At 33.7% G+C, this 16,401-nt stretch overlaps 1 protein-coding gene across 1 annotated transcript in view; it reads left to right on the forward strand.

The window, feature by feature from the left end:
- The window catches only part of LOC132561177 (uncharacterized), a 64,246-nt gene that overhangs the window by 852 nt on the left and 46,993 nt on the right, over positions 1-16,401 (forward strand). The window lies entirely within an intron of this gene.

Genomic DNA, 16,401 nt, shown 5'->3' on the forward strand with positions numbered 1-16,401 from the left:
CATGAAGACCATTCTCAAATACATAAACAAAATCAACGATTATCGAGTATAACAACACGGGACGATTTGGAAAACATAAAAATGTAAAATTTAAAGTCCTTACCGCCATTCGAATTTCTTTGTCAAAATATAGGATTTTGGTTACAATATGTGAGTGATATATCTATTATTTGCTAATATTTTCCGTTTCGAAAATCTATAAAGCCATCATTTCAAGTGAGGGTACCGTAGTAACGTATAACCGATACAACGTATTAAACCCAAAGAAATAGATCACGTGATCAATAACCAACCTAATCGCACATTCTATTAAATGAAACAGATCGTGTGAAAGGGTCGTTAAGCATGAGCACACGCATACTAACGTAAAGCAGCTTAAGTTAACAGAACAGCAGGATTTACAATGGAACTTCAGACTCATTCTGACGCGATCCAGTCTCTGTTGGACAACATCGTTTCCCATTATGATTATATGACACAACGTTGGTATGAATAAACATAAGTTTAATCTTGACTGAACAGCTTTCTTATTGTACATATATATCTTTACACAGATACAATTGAATATTAACGTTTTATTGATGTATAATCAGAAGAGGTGTACATGCGATGGTGTTTTGATCAATCTGTTGGATTTAAAACACCAAATCCAGAGTCAAATTTCGTCAATGATTTAGAACTTGCACCAGACGTTCACAATATAGAATGCCTTTATCCAGGGACTTTGTTTATAAACGCAACTGGGACAATGTTATAAATTACAATTCGAAGAAAAGATTAGTATAAAAACCATTATATAGCTGAGCAACCTTGAACGTTGTCAGCATGTCTGATACAATGCTTGATTAACATTGAGTCCAAATTGTGTGCTCGTCTGTATTGTTAACAAGTAGAAAATGATTCATACTAAAGAAACGTTATGTCTAGATATGATACCATTTGAGCTATGGTCGAAGTAAAATGCATTAAGTAACAATTAACTTCATAGTACTTATTCCATAGAATTGATGATTTGGGAGGGTAGGAGTAAATGGGATATTTTTGGATATGCGAATGTCAACCACTCCCTAGTAAATGAGACATGAATTTCTCATTAAGATGGATGGAGCGTTCTTTGTAATATTAAAATGTATTGATTTAGGAATGAGCCTTTGTCGGTCATGTCATATTTGACCGATGAGAGCGTCCCTGTAGAGGTTAAACTGTAATCACGTGTCGTAATGACTGTCAAAATTATGTAAAGACAAAAATACCAGTTCATGAAAATTGACTATGAAAATTGTACACGAAGCAATGTGTGCACTATGAATATGCTTTGTCAAAAGAATTAAGTATAAACTCGAATATGGTGTAAAATCCAATCATGTCATGGTCATGCAGAATCAGGGTTTTTTTTTATGAAACCACAATTTATTTATTGTAGTCATTGTAACATTTCGGATTATTTTTCCTTTTCCTCCAATCTTTTAGCGTTTGCTTCGTTAACTTGATAGTTTCGCCTCGGACACCCGTGTTCATATACGCCAAAATTTAAGTGATTTTTTTGTATACTCCACACGGGGATACTTGATCCCGCTATTGTACTCCGCTCCATGATTTCCCAAAAATAATAATATTAATAATATTAAAACATGTCCTTTGAGGATGCTTATGTGTATACGGTGGATTCTGTTTTGATTTTTTGGCATGATTACATCATTTGGTTCGCGCACAGGTCAATGCAAATTAATTATATCTTTCAATGGTGAGTTCAATAGCTTAAAAAAGTTGAAATCACGTGTTGATATACATCATAGATTTTCATAAAATACGTATCGGTAGATCTATCAATGTACATTTAAATTCATGGAGGTTGTCAATCAATTACAGACATTATGTGATAAAAACTTGCTACGACGATATTTTAAAATATACTCTGACAGCAGACCTCAAACAAAATACAAACAGTATCAGCCTAAAAATCTAACACAAGAGCTGTTTCTTTTCAATTTCAAATTGTTTAAGAATTTTCTATAGAATCATTATTGGATTACATTACCTCAAAAAACGATTTAAAGGAAAGCAACCAAGCAGGGACACAAGATGCGGGTACAATTAATACAAAGCTAACAAGGGAAAAAAATCATGAACGCGAAGAAGTAACGCCTTTGTAGCCCGTATCATTAAAATAGTTTTAATGGCACACCCTGACTTTGTCCATTTTGAAAACAAATGTTGGTTTGTTTCAGATCATATAAAGATAGTATCTTCATTTGGCTCTACTGCATCTAACTCTAATTTTACACTTGAAGGTGCTGTTCACTTGTATGTCTTTTGTACATTCTCCAAGGATGATGGATTCCTCACGAGCACTTCAATACTGTCATCGATTTAAATGTCCTGGAAATGTAGCGTAATATAGTCATACAACTTATTACTGACTGATGTTTGAAGTATAATCAGTATTCATCAAGTGTTCTTGAAAAGATTTCTTTGAACTGCACATATAGCATAGTTAGAACAATGCGGAATTTCGTAAAGACGGTAGTGTAGCTCTTTGTCCCTTCTTTACCAGACAACAAACTACCTTTTACAGCCACAGTGTTAACTGCGGTGTAACTAGCAACTTGACAGGTGTGTGGGGATGAAATGCATCACAAACGCTAATATCATTTTATCTTCCATTTCTGAACAGCAACATTTCTGCATCCCCACAGTGTTCAAATGCTTAGGTTGATTTGATATGTAAGGGCCAGTTCCACGATTTTCGTGCCAGATATCAACCTACCGACAAACTCATAACACAGTTTCCAGAGATGCAGGCTGATGAAAATTAGGAGGAAGGTTTACAGTCGTCATAGTGATATCATTTAGAAATATATTGTATACAATATGAAGATCGATGTGTTGGGTAAGTTTTCTTGATTGTTCCGTTGTTGTTCTTGTTGGAGAATATAACACTACTTACTTGGACTGAATGAACTTTACATGGCCGGTGACGACGATTAAGCTGAGGACCTCTCCAGAACACCTGGTTTTATTGGCTTTGCATTTTGTCAACGGCCTCCGTGTAAATCTTTCTTTTTGTTAATATTTATTAAATTTGTGTTTGAATTATGATTGTACGTGTCATTAAATGAGTCAAATGAAGACGATATCACATGTATGTTAAAAAGGATATGCCAAATACTTCCTTTCATATTCGGAAATTCCTTCCATATCTTTTACTATGGGAACATGTACATTGAAGAAACCATATATGCCGCATTGATTGCAACACTTGTAATCTTGATATTCTTCGTCCTTTCCCATCTTGCACTTTTTCCTTCATTTCATTTCCCCTCTTGTCACATTCCATATGATCGGAGAGTTAAACCAAGTCAAAACGACAAATTTGTAGCTTTCCATGGGATGTTCCGAATGATTCTGCTGAAAATAGGACAATTTCCTGACACTATGCATTTCAAGTGGTTAAATATTTCAATCTACTTCTATTTCGTTTTAATCTCAGTACATTGTCTAAGTAACAAATATGTTTTGAATTCTAGCTTTGCAATTCAAAACAATTATTTACCGGACGCATCAACCTATTGGACTGGACTAGAATTGGCCACTTATGCCTTCTTGAGAATCCCATTTTGTTTAAAGACTTTTAAATGAAAATGAATTACCATAATAACGACATTATCACAAACATCCCCTTACCTCGTGCAGTATCTGGTTTACTCCTGTGACGTAAACACAAACATCCCCGCAAGTCCCCTACTTTGTGCATCTGGTTTATTCCTGTGACGTAAGCGCAAACATTCACGCAAGCCCTTCGTACCTCTTGCAGTATCAAGTTTATTCCTGTGACGTAAGCACATACGAAATATTTTTACGTGTTCTGGTGACAGCCAGGTTATATGAAGTTGATTTCCACATATACTGCTATAAATCTACAGCCTTGCATTGTTATTATTTCTCGGAGGGCGTCAACCCAACATTCCTTTCGCAAGAAAGGCTACAATTTAGCATAGTTATCATCAAAAAGTCTACAGTTTAGCATCGGTATCACTTAAAAGGCTCCAAAGGTGCATTGCTATTACTAGAAAGGCTGCAATCTAGCATGGTTTTCATGTAAAATGCTCTAAAGTAGCATAGTTATTACTATAGAGGCTAAACCTAGACGACGCTAACCTAGCATTGATATTACTGAAAAGGTTACAACCTATAATTGTTATCTAAAAAGTCAGCAACCAAGCATCCTTATTGTTACGCTGACATCTATTAGTATAATGTCACCTCGCAGTATTCCTCTACAGCAACAACCTGTTATTATCTGTTGAATGACCACCGCCGTCAGGGTGCGCCTTAACAATATTGTAGCTCAACGTAAGGTCATCGCCAGAAAAGCTGAAAGTGAGTACTTTTGTTACTAAAAAGGCTAACGTGAAGCAGTGCTATCACTGAACAAGTAGCACTATCGATGGCAAGACTGAAAATACTCCGCTAAAATACATAAAAAGAAGCAAGAGTCTATTATTGCTATCACTTATTGTTACCACTGAAAAGGCTGCAACATAACTGTGTTACCACTGAAAAGGCTGCAACATAACTGTGTTACCACTGAAAAGGCTGCAACATAACTGTGTTACCACTGAAAAGGCTGCAACATAACTGTGTTACCACTGAAAAGGCTGCAACATAACTGTGTTACCGTTGAAAATGCTGCTGTATCATACATGTGCAGACTGTATAGCGATACAGGGTACAATCTGGCCGTATTGCCATCATGGTATCTAGTGAGGCATATTTCTTCATCATCAGACAGTCCTGCACTTTTATGACTTTGATTAAATATCTAAGCGACAAACTAAGCCAGTCGTAAAAGAAACCTTTTAACACCGATACTATCCAACGAAGGCTATATATTAATACGCATTACAGAACAACAGAAACCTTTCATAACCAAATCCGATGACGTTGGCACATCTTGTCACATTAAAAACACATAATGGTCCATTTGTACTATAATAAGCCAAATTATAGCAAAAGCGTTTTAGTAAAAATGTTAGCCTACTATAAGGTATCATATCTGTTATGTCTTTTTTGCTAACAAATAACCAAATCCACAAGTGAATAGCAGAAGCAACCTAGCAATAATTGTAACTTCACCATACCTATGGGACTTCAAGATCAGTCCGTGATGCTCAGTCCACATGTTGTTATTATTGATATTATCACAGTTTCTAATGTTGCATAATAAAAAAAGTCAAGTGCAAAGGTATTTTCTTATCCGTTCCGCTTTCCATGTGAGTTCAAACACAAATGTAATTCTTCCAAACATTGGGCGTTCCGCACATTTACTTCAAATCACTCGCTTTCTGATTTTAAAAAGTCACAATCCAAACTCATATTCAATAAAACTAATGCAAATTAGAAGAGAAAAATATTTACAAGGAGACTCCTGAAAAGGACATTGAGAATAAGACCAGGTTTTCCTGAAAAATTAGTGACTACTGCATCATCGACAGCATCCGCCATGTAAATCTTGGCCAGTCCAAGTAAGCTACATTTTCAAATGAGAAGAAGATATACAACAGCATAAACAACAGGCAAAGTAACGAGCATCTATCATGCCCTGCGTTATATAGTACAAAGAAATAGTAAAGAGATCACTTCGAGAACCATAATGGATTAAACCATAATCTTCGTCAACCTGCATCTCTTGTGTTATGAGTGCTTGTCAGTTAACAACAGGAATTACAGTTGCCTTTTTCTATGACTTTGGGACATTACGCGATCTAAAAATGCAATTAAAAATATCGAAGATTTTTTTTCTGATGATGATTCTAGTACATGTTTTAGGAACTGAAAGTGAATATCACCAGGTCCTGCTACAGTGTCATGTGATTTATTCAACAGTTTCAACATTGAGGAAGGTTAATTGTAAATTTCGTATTTTTAGGAAGAGAATTTCAACTGATTTTTTCCTCGACTGGTCTTAAATGTTTTAAATTTTTTAGAATGATTATATGCAGACGAAATTTTGGAAACAGCAGATGCTAGAGCATATGCAATTTACATTTCCATGTGGTTAGTTTTCAATTTGTTTTCAGATGTCCCGTTATTTTGAATGGTGTTTTACCGCTGATGCGTTTAATGATATGCCATACCTTTTTGGTGGATGTATTGGAATTCAACTTGGACACATAAGATCTCAAAGACATTGTTTGTGTAAGCGTATAGCACGACGGGCTTGATGATTTTATCGCTTGTGGGATTGGTTTTGAATTGCCTTAACGCGGTTTTCCTTTTCTAATAGCTTTATCTCAAATAAATCAGAGGTTTTTGTTATGTTTTCTTTTGGACTTTGGTATATTTTCTTCGGCTATCTCAAGAAGTTCGATAGTAAAGGATTTTATCGGGTCTTCTAAATTCAGGAAATTAATGGTATTGAGAATTTTGGTACCGAGATGTTAAAATTTACTCCAATCTGCTTTATATAATTTTCAATTGGGTACATGATCGCTCTCTGTGGATCCAGAATTCCTTAGAAATATTGGAAAGTGGTCACTTCCACACAGATCGTCATGCACCGTCCATACGAAATCGAGTAACAACGATGGGTGACATAAAGTTAAATCAAGGTGCGAGAAGGTCCAGGAAGATGATTATTATTACAATCTTAACGGCTTGTCAACACATAAAAGGTCATTAGCGTCATTAGCTGGTGAAACACACAGTGGTCCATGAAGTAAATAACACCAAACAAACAAAAAGGTATTTGACAAATACTAAAAAGCTTAAATCGTTATAATATCACAAAAAATAAATACTAAAAAGCTTAAATCGTTATAATATCACAAAAAAAAAAAGAAAATACTAAAAAGCTTAAATCGTTATAATATCACAAAAAAATAAATACTAAAAAGCTTAAATCGTTATAATATCACAAAAAACAAAAAAAATACTAAAAAGCTTAAATCGTTATAATATCACAAAAAAAAAAAATACTAAAAAGCTTAAATCGTTATAATATCACAAAAAAAAAATACTAAAAAGCTTAAATCGTTATAATATCACACAAAAAAAAATACTAAAAAGCTTAAATCGTTATAATATCACAAAAAAAAATACTAAAAAGCTTAAATCGTTATAATATCACAAAAAAAAAAGAAAATACTAAAAAGCTTAAATCGTTATAATATCACAAAAAAATAAATACTAAAAAGCTTAAATCGTTATAATATCACAAAAAACAAAAAAAATACTAAAAAGCTTAAATCGTTATAATATCACAAAAAAAAAAAAAATACTAAAAAGCTTAAATCGTTATAATATCACCAAAAAAAATACTAAAAAGCTTAAATCGTTATAATAAAAAAAAAATACTAAAAAGCTTAAATCGTTATAATATCACAAAAAAAATACTAAAAAGCTTAAATCGTTATAATATCACACAAAAAAAAATACTAAAAAGCTTAAATCGTTATAATATCACAAAAAAAATACTAAAAAGCTTAAATCGTTATAATATCACAAAAAAAAAATAAATAAAAAGCTTAAATCGTTATAATATCACAAAAAAAATACTAAAAAGCTTAAATCGTTATAATATCACAAAAAAAAATAAATAAAAAGCTTAAATCGTTATAATATCACAAAAAAAAAATAAATAAAAAGCTTAAATCGTTATAATATCACAAAAAAATAAATAAATAAATAAATAAAATAAAATGGTATGTCATATTCTATAATACAGACCAACATTATTCAGATAACATAGAATTTTATTAATCTCAACGGTTTCAAAAAGGGTCTTTAGACTTGTAACGTAACGATAAAAAAATCTCGAGAAGACAGAAGTTTAATGCAGTCCAATAAAAAATGTGTAACGGTGAATGCCTCATCACATCCTATGCACCGAGGATTATCTTCGCCTTTCAACATATATGAATGCGTAAGGTATGTGTGGCCCATCCGAAGACGGGCAATGAAAACTTCATCTCGGTGGTTGTCTCTATCGCATGGAGACCATTCACCGATGATAGGTGTTACTGAGTGCAAGTTATTATTAGTATATTGATTCCATTCCTCACGCCACTGAGCTGTTAATGATTGTTTGAGAAAGGGATGTCAATAAGATTTATTATTGTAAAGACAAAGGTTATTTTCCAATACATTTTTTTTTCAATTTTTGTTCCTCTGCCATCAGTGTCGGTTGAAGCTCAAAGGTTGTTATGGCCATTAAAGTCACCTAAAAGTATGAATTGGGGAGGCAGATCGTCTATCTGGTTGTTCCTAAAATTAGAGTTTGAAGGGAGATAGATAGCGCATACTGTACGCGTTCTATGGAGCGTAACACCAACAGCAGTTGCCTTAAGGTCTGTATTTCACGGTATACTTCTGTGAGGAACTTGGTTGTCAACCAGGATAGCAACTCCATGGGTTGCTTTGTTGCTAACAGGACCGAAGTAAAGAAACTTTGAATATTTTCTGAAATTGAAATCTGTTTCGGCTCTGGTGAACGTTTCTTGGAGACAGATTACACTAAAGTTATGTTCTTGACACAGTCGAAGAATTTCATCGATATTGTTGGTTACGCCTTTGAAACCTCTTGTTGTCTTGCTGAATGAGTTTTGCTGTCAAAGAGAGAAATAAACTGTAACATCTCAAGGATCGTTTCTCGTGTCCAAAACTTTTCTTACGAGTGAACATTCAACTAGAATGCCACATGATAGACCGTATCAACAAAGAAACTAAGAAAAGGAGATTTAATGATCCCAAGTTACAACCGGAACCCCACCATTAACGTTTCTATATAGGTATGTTTTAAACAAAAGTCATTCGACAAAATCATTCTCTTTATGAATAGTATATCACAATGAGCTGTCAAGGTGTGTGACTACAGCAGATCCAGTTGTTCATTCCGCATGTTGAGAAGGAAGAAAAATGTATTTATGTGATCACAAATTCTTAAATAAAATAAAACTAACATTTGTGATATCTGATTTATGCGTATTTAACACATACACTGTATATATGAAGTGTAGGTATGGCTGCATCTTACTGGCTTCAAGATGCCAGACTCCATATAACCTGAACCAGATTTCTATCCACTATTGCGTGCATGTAGCGGGCTTCTGACAAAAGTCTTGCATGGTAAGCATTCTGAAAAATTTAAATAAAGACTGATAAGGGTTGTAGGCATTGTTAGTGTAATTTGGATCAGTAGTTGGCGACGTTGTGGGTTGTGAAACAAAACTGAATCACAATAGATTCCCGTAAATCTAATTAGTATGTATAGCACGGTTGATAGCTTCTATTTACCGTGTCGTCACCAGCATTCAAGGTTGACGTATCGATTGTATTTGTTCCTGTAGATTTACACACTGGTAAACATTTTTGGATCTCAGTTTAAGAGAATTTTATTGAAAATGTGACGACGGGGTTGTTTGAAAACGAAATCTTATTCACTGCGCCCAGCTTCATTTTATTGAGTTTATTGGCAAACAGTCAGGAAATGTGGAATCAGCTTAATTTAAATTCCTGTTGATGGAACATTTCAATTCCGAAGAACTTTTTTAACGTTCAGTTCTGACGCAATATAGAGCTATTTCTAATTTCTATGGAGTGTTGGTAGTATAATACGAAGCACGTTGCCTGAAAATCCCTTGTCATCTGGCGGACGCGTAGAATTGTTTCATTAAACAAGCACATTGAACGGGTAATCAAGATTTGCAGATTCCAGACGAACCCTGATGCTGTAATATTCAATAGTCAAATGTTAATATATAGTAGAATACAAAGATTGTTACGTGGATGACAGCCAGTATACTTTAATTTGAAATACAATTTAAAGAATTGTCAGACTCGCATGGCTTTGTGTGTCCCTCTCCACTTATCTAGGGCATGTTGTACATTACAAAGTGCGACAAATGTTCGCCATTCCCGTTCCGCGTTATCGTCTTTTCTCAAGAAACTCTCAACAGATTGTGTTCCTAGTTACTGTATAGCATCCTTACATAATAAAAGTTACATTTAACAACTTCTGCCAATTCAACATACTTTGGTACTTGTATGCACGGAAACATTTAGGTCCAGCCTACTTTTTCTGATCGATTTTTTTTTTATATGTTCGTAATATATATTCAAAATTGAAAACTGATAGATGGCTTCTCGATTTTGTGCAATCTGCATATTTCTTTTTTTCCGTGAGTATTTTTTCACATTGAGCCAGATATGTGGATACTTACTACGTGTTCAACTTTTGATTTTTCAACGTTAAATTTCGTCACTATACTTTAAAATGTACATGTATCGTAAAAACCATAAGCTTTTGGTGTCTTTTAGTTTTTTACCTAAGAACTATTTAGGAGCGAACCAGTCCTACATTATCTTGAGTTGGAATTTACTTAATTCTTATATTCGTTGTGGTACTCTCTTCGTTCAGTGATAGTGCATCTACGTGTATGGGCATCATGTTTCAGTATGTTAGCACTATACAGTCGACATCAGTTCCACACCATCACGAAAACATACATGCTCACCTCGAATATTTATCTCTCCATTTTTGTATTTATTTGATATTTGAACACTTACAGTAAAATGCATATAATTGTCGGCGTGACATAAAACAGTATAAAAACCACACCCAAAGCATACGATATCAACTGATTCACTCGATTATGATTTTGACGCTGCAAATAACTAGTCAATCTCCTTTAGCCATTATCTTTAATATCAAGCTAGTATTCTGTATATCTAATGCTATCACTCGCAGCGTTCGTCAAAACAAAAACATTTTCCTTAGGTATCTGTTAACACTGCCACTAGCTTTGCGTTTGCTTTTAGTGTTCACCCAAATGAAGAAATATGTTGGTTCTGTCGCAAACCGCGATACACCAACGCTCTTTATATAATGTTAATTCGAGCTCCTTAAGGGAACATAAACCGTCGAAAAGCACGTTGTCCCTTATTCTCAGTAAGTCCCTAACACATTTTGTCCATTGGTGTATGGACATATAACCTACCTATTTTGTGCGTGTTCCATAATTTTTACTTACACTACTCAGATCAATCTGTTGTCGGTGTCTGTTTCTGGCCGAGGAAGAGTAGTTGCATAATCATTATATATATATCAGACTAGTGGTTGAAATAACATGGAATGCTGTTTAACAAAATACAAATGAAGGGGAGCAAGGATTTATAAAGATTGTCGATCTTAATCCTAATTTTAGAAGAATTCATTTACAGCCATAACCTTCCTAAGGATTTTCATCATCAAAACGTCAACAGCTATCTTCTTTTTACCTCATTTCAGCTCTATTGATCTATTAAATGCTACTCTACTCTTTATCTCTCATCAGATGTATTCATCTTTTAATTGACATGACACAGTTATCTTCTCTAAACCTCTCATCGGATGTTTTCATCTTTTGATTGATAAGACACTGTCATCTTTCTCCTCTAAACCTCTCATCAGATGTATTCATCTTTTAATTGATAAGACACTGTTATCTCCTCTAAACCTCTCATCGGATGTTTTCATCTTTTAATTGATATGACACTGTCATCTTTCTCCTCTAAACCTCTCATCAGATGTATTCATCTTTTAATTGATAAGACACTGTTATCTCCTCTAAACCTCTCATCGGATGTTTTCATCTTTTAATTGATATGACACTGTCATCTTTCTCCTCTAAATCTCTCATCAGATGTATTTATCTTTTGATTGACATGACACTGTCATCTCCTCTAAACCTCTCATCAGGTGTATTCATCTTTTAATTGATATGACACTGTTATCTCCTATAAACCTCTTATCGGATGTATTTATCTTTTGATTAATATGACACTGTTATCTCCTATAAACCTCTTATCGGATGTATTTATCTTTTGATTAATATGACACTGTTATCTCCTATAAACCTCTTATCGGATGTATTTATCTTTTGATTAATATGACACTGTTATCTCCTATAAACCTCTTATCGGATGTATTCATCTTTTAATTGATATGACACTGTTATCTCCTATAAACCTCTCATCGGATGTATTCATCTTTTAATTGACATGACACTGTTATCTCCTATAAACCTCTTATCGGATGTATTTATCTTTTGATTAATATGACACTGTTATCTCCTATAAACCTCTTATCGGATGTATTCATCTTTTAATTGATATGACACTGTTATCTCCTATAAACCTCTCATCAGGTGTATTCATCTTTTAATTGATATGACACTGTTATCTCCTCGAAACCTCTCCTCATATGTATTCATCTTTTAATTGATATGACACTGTTATCTCCTCGAAACCTCTCCTCATATGTATTCCTCTTTTGATTGATATGACACTGTTATCTCCTCTAAACCTTCCATCAGATGTATTCACCTATTGATTAATATGACACTGCAATCTTTTTCCTCTAAACCTCTCATCAGATGTATTCATCTTTTAATTGATATGACAATGTTATCTCCTCTAAACCTCTCATCGGATGTATTCATCTTTTAATTGATATGACAATGTTATCTCCTCTAAACCTCTGATTAGATGTATTCACCTATTGATTGATAAGATACTGTTATCTCCTCTAAACCTTTCATCAGATGTATTCATCTTTTAATTGATAAGACACTGTTATCTCCTCTAAACCTCTCATCAGTTATATTCATCTTTTAATTGATATGACACTGTTATCTCTTCTTAACCTCTCATCAGATGTATTCATCTTTTGATTGATATGACACTGTTATCTCCTCTAAACCTCTCATAAGATGTATTCACCTATTGATTGATAAGACACTGGTATCTCCTCTAAAACCTCTCATCAGATGTATTCATCTTTTAGTTGATAAGACACTGTTATCTCCACTAAACCTCTCATCGGATGTTTTCATCTTTTAATTGATATGACACTTTCATCTCTCTCCTCTAAATCTCTCATCAGATGTATTCATCTTTTGATTGACATGACACTGTCATCTCCTCTAAACCTCTCATCGGATGTATTCATCATTTAATTGATGTAACAATGGTATCTCTCTCCTCTAAACCTGTCATCAGATGTATTCATCTTTTAATTGATAAGACACTGGTATCTCCTCTAAAACCTCTCATCAGATGTATTCATCTTTTAGTTGATAAGACACTGTTATCTCCTCTAAACCTCTCATCGGATGTATTCATCTTTTAATTGATATGACACTGTTATATCCTCTAAACCTCTCATCAGATGTATTCATCTTTTAATTGATATGACACTGTCATCTCTCTCCTCTAAATCTCTCATCAGATGTATTCATCTTTTAATTGATAAGATTCTGTTATCTCCTCTAAACCTCTCATCGGATGTATTCATCTTTTAATTGATATGACACTGTTATATCCTCTAAACCTCTCATCAGATATATTCATCTTTTAATTGATATGACACTGTCATCTCTCTCCTTAAAATCTCTCATCAGATGTATTTATCTTTTGATTGATATGACACTGTTATCTCCTCTAAACCTCTCATCGGATGTATTCATCATTTAATTGATATGACACTGTTATATCCTCTAATCCTCTCATCAGATGTATTCATCTTTTAATTGATATGACACTGTCATCTCTCTCCTCTAAATCTCTCATCAGATGTATTCATCTTTTGATTGATATGACACTGTTATCTCCTCTAAACCTCTCATCGGATGTATTGATCTTTTAATTGATATGACACTGTTATATCCTCTAATCCTCTCATCAGATGTATTCATCTGTTAATTGATATGACACTGTCATCTCTCTCCTCTAAATCTCTCATCAGATGTATTCATCTTTTAATTGGTATGACACTGTTATCTCCTCTAAAATTCTGTTCAGATGTATTCATCTTTTAATTGATATGACACTGTTATCTCCTCTAAACCTCTCATCGGATATATTCATCTTTTAATTGATATGACACTGTTATCTCTCTCCTCTAAATCTCTCATCAGATGTATTCCTCTTTTGATTGATATGACACTGTTATCTCCTCTAAACCTCTCAGAAGATGTATTCACCTATTGATTGATAAGACACTGGTATCTCCTCTAAAACCTCTCATCAGATGTATTCATCTTTTAGTTGATAAGGCACTGTTATCTCCTCTTTATCTCTCATCGGATGTTTTCATCTTTTAATTGATATGACACTTTCATTTCTCTCCTCTAAATCTCTCATCAGATGTATTCATATTTTGATTGATATGACACTGTTATCTCCTCTAAACCTCTCATCGGATGTATTCATCTTTTAATTGATATGACACTGTTATCTCCTCTAAACCTTCCATCAGATGTATTCACCTATTGATTAATATGACACTGCAATCTTTTTCCTTTAAACCTCTCATCAGATGTATTCATCTTTCGATTGATATGACACTGCTATATCCTCTAAACCTGTCATCAGATGTATTCATCTTTTGACTGATATGACACTGTTATCTCTCTCCTCTAAACCTCTCATCAGATGTATTCATCTTTTGATTAATATGACACTGTTATCTCTCTCCTCTAAACCTCTCATCAGATGTATTCATCTTTTGATAGATATGACACTGTTATCTCCTCTAAACCTCTCATCGGATGTTTTCATCTTTTAATTGATATGACACTTTCATTTCTCTCCTCTAAATCTCTCATCAGATGTATTCATATTTTGATTGATATGACACTGTTATCTCCTCTAAACCTCTCATCGGATGTATTCATCTTTTAATTGATATGACACTGCTATCTCCTCTAAACCTCTGATCAGATGTATTCATCTTTTAATTGATATGACACTGTTATCTCCTCTAAACCTGTCATCAGATGTATTCATCTTTTGACTGATATGACACTGTTATCTCTCTCCTCTAAACCTCTCATCAGATGTATTCATCTTTTGATTAATATGACACTGTTATCTCTCTCCTCTAAACCTCTCATCAGATGTATTCATCTTTTGATAGATATGACACTGTTATCTCCTCTAAACCTCTCATCGGATGTTTTCATCTTTTAATTGATATGACACTTTCATTTCTCTCCTCTAAATCTCTCATCAGATGTATTCATATTTTGATTGATATGACACTGTTATCTCCTCTAAACCTCTCATCGGATGTATTCATCTTTTAATTGATATGACACTGCTATATCCTCAACACTTCTCATCAGATATATTCATCTTTTAATTGATATGACACTGTCATCTCTCTCCTCTAAATCTCTCATCAGATGTATTCATCTTTTAATTGATAAGACACTGTTATTTCTCTCCTCTAAACCTCTCATCAGATGTATTCATCTTTTAATAGATAAGATACTGTTATCTCCTCTAAAACTCTCATCAGATGTATTCATCTTTTAATTGATATGACACTGCTATATCCTCAACACCTCTCATCAGATGTATTCATCTTTTAATTGATAAGACACTGTTATCTCTCTCCTCTAAACCTCTCATCAGATGTATTGATCTTTTAATTGATATGACACTGTTATCTCTCTCCTCTAAATTTCTCATTACATGTATTTATCTTTTGATAGATATGACACTGTTATCTCCTCTAAACCTCTCATCAGATGTATTTATCTTTTAATTGATATGACACTGTTATATCCTCTAAACCTCTCATCAGATGTATTCATCTTTTAATTGATATGACACTGTTATCTCTCTCCTCTAAACCTCTCATCAGATCTATCAAACTTTTAATTGATATTGCCTGATTGTCTTGCATTTACCCATCTCATCAAATGCACTGTGTTCAATGATTTTATGGACATATAACCTTCCTATTTTGTGCGTGTTCCATACTTTTTACTTACACTACTCAGATTGTTGTCGGCGTTTGTTTCTGGCCGAGGAAGGGTAGTTGCATAGTTATTATTATATATATATATATATTATATATAGATCAGTCTAGTGGTTGAAATAACATGGAATGCTTTTCTAAGGAGTTTCTTCTCTTTACCTCTATTATCAAATGTAATCATCTCTCATCAAATGTATTCACCTTTCATCAAATGTATTCACCTCTCATCAAATGTATTCACCTTTCATCAAATGTATCCACCTCTCATCAAATGTATTCACCTTTCATCAAATGTGTTCACCTCTCATTAAATGTTTTCACCTCTCATCAAATGCATTCACCTTTCATCAAATGTGTTCACCTCTCATTAAATGTATTCATCTCTCATCAAATGTATTCACCTTTCATCAAATGCATTCACCTTTCATCAAATGTATTCACCCCTCATTAAATGTATTCACAGCTTATCAAATGTATTCAAACTCATTAAATATATTCACCTCTCATCAAATATATTCACCCCTCATTTAATGTATTCACCCCTCATCAAATGTATTCACCTTTCATCCAATGTATTCACCTTTCATCAAATGTAT

This window comes from Ylistrum balloti, unplaced genomic scaffold, assembly GCF_031769215.1.
Source record: "Ylistrum balloti isolate Yb309-2 unplaced genomic scaffold, AGI_CSIRO_Ybal_v1 Utg371162, whole genome shotgun sequence".
Taxonomy (NCBI): domain Eukaryota; kingdom Metazoa; phylum Mollusca; class Bivalvia; order Pectinida; family Pectinidae; genus Ylistrum; species Ylistrum balloti.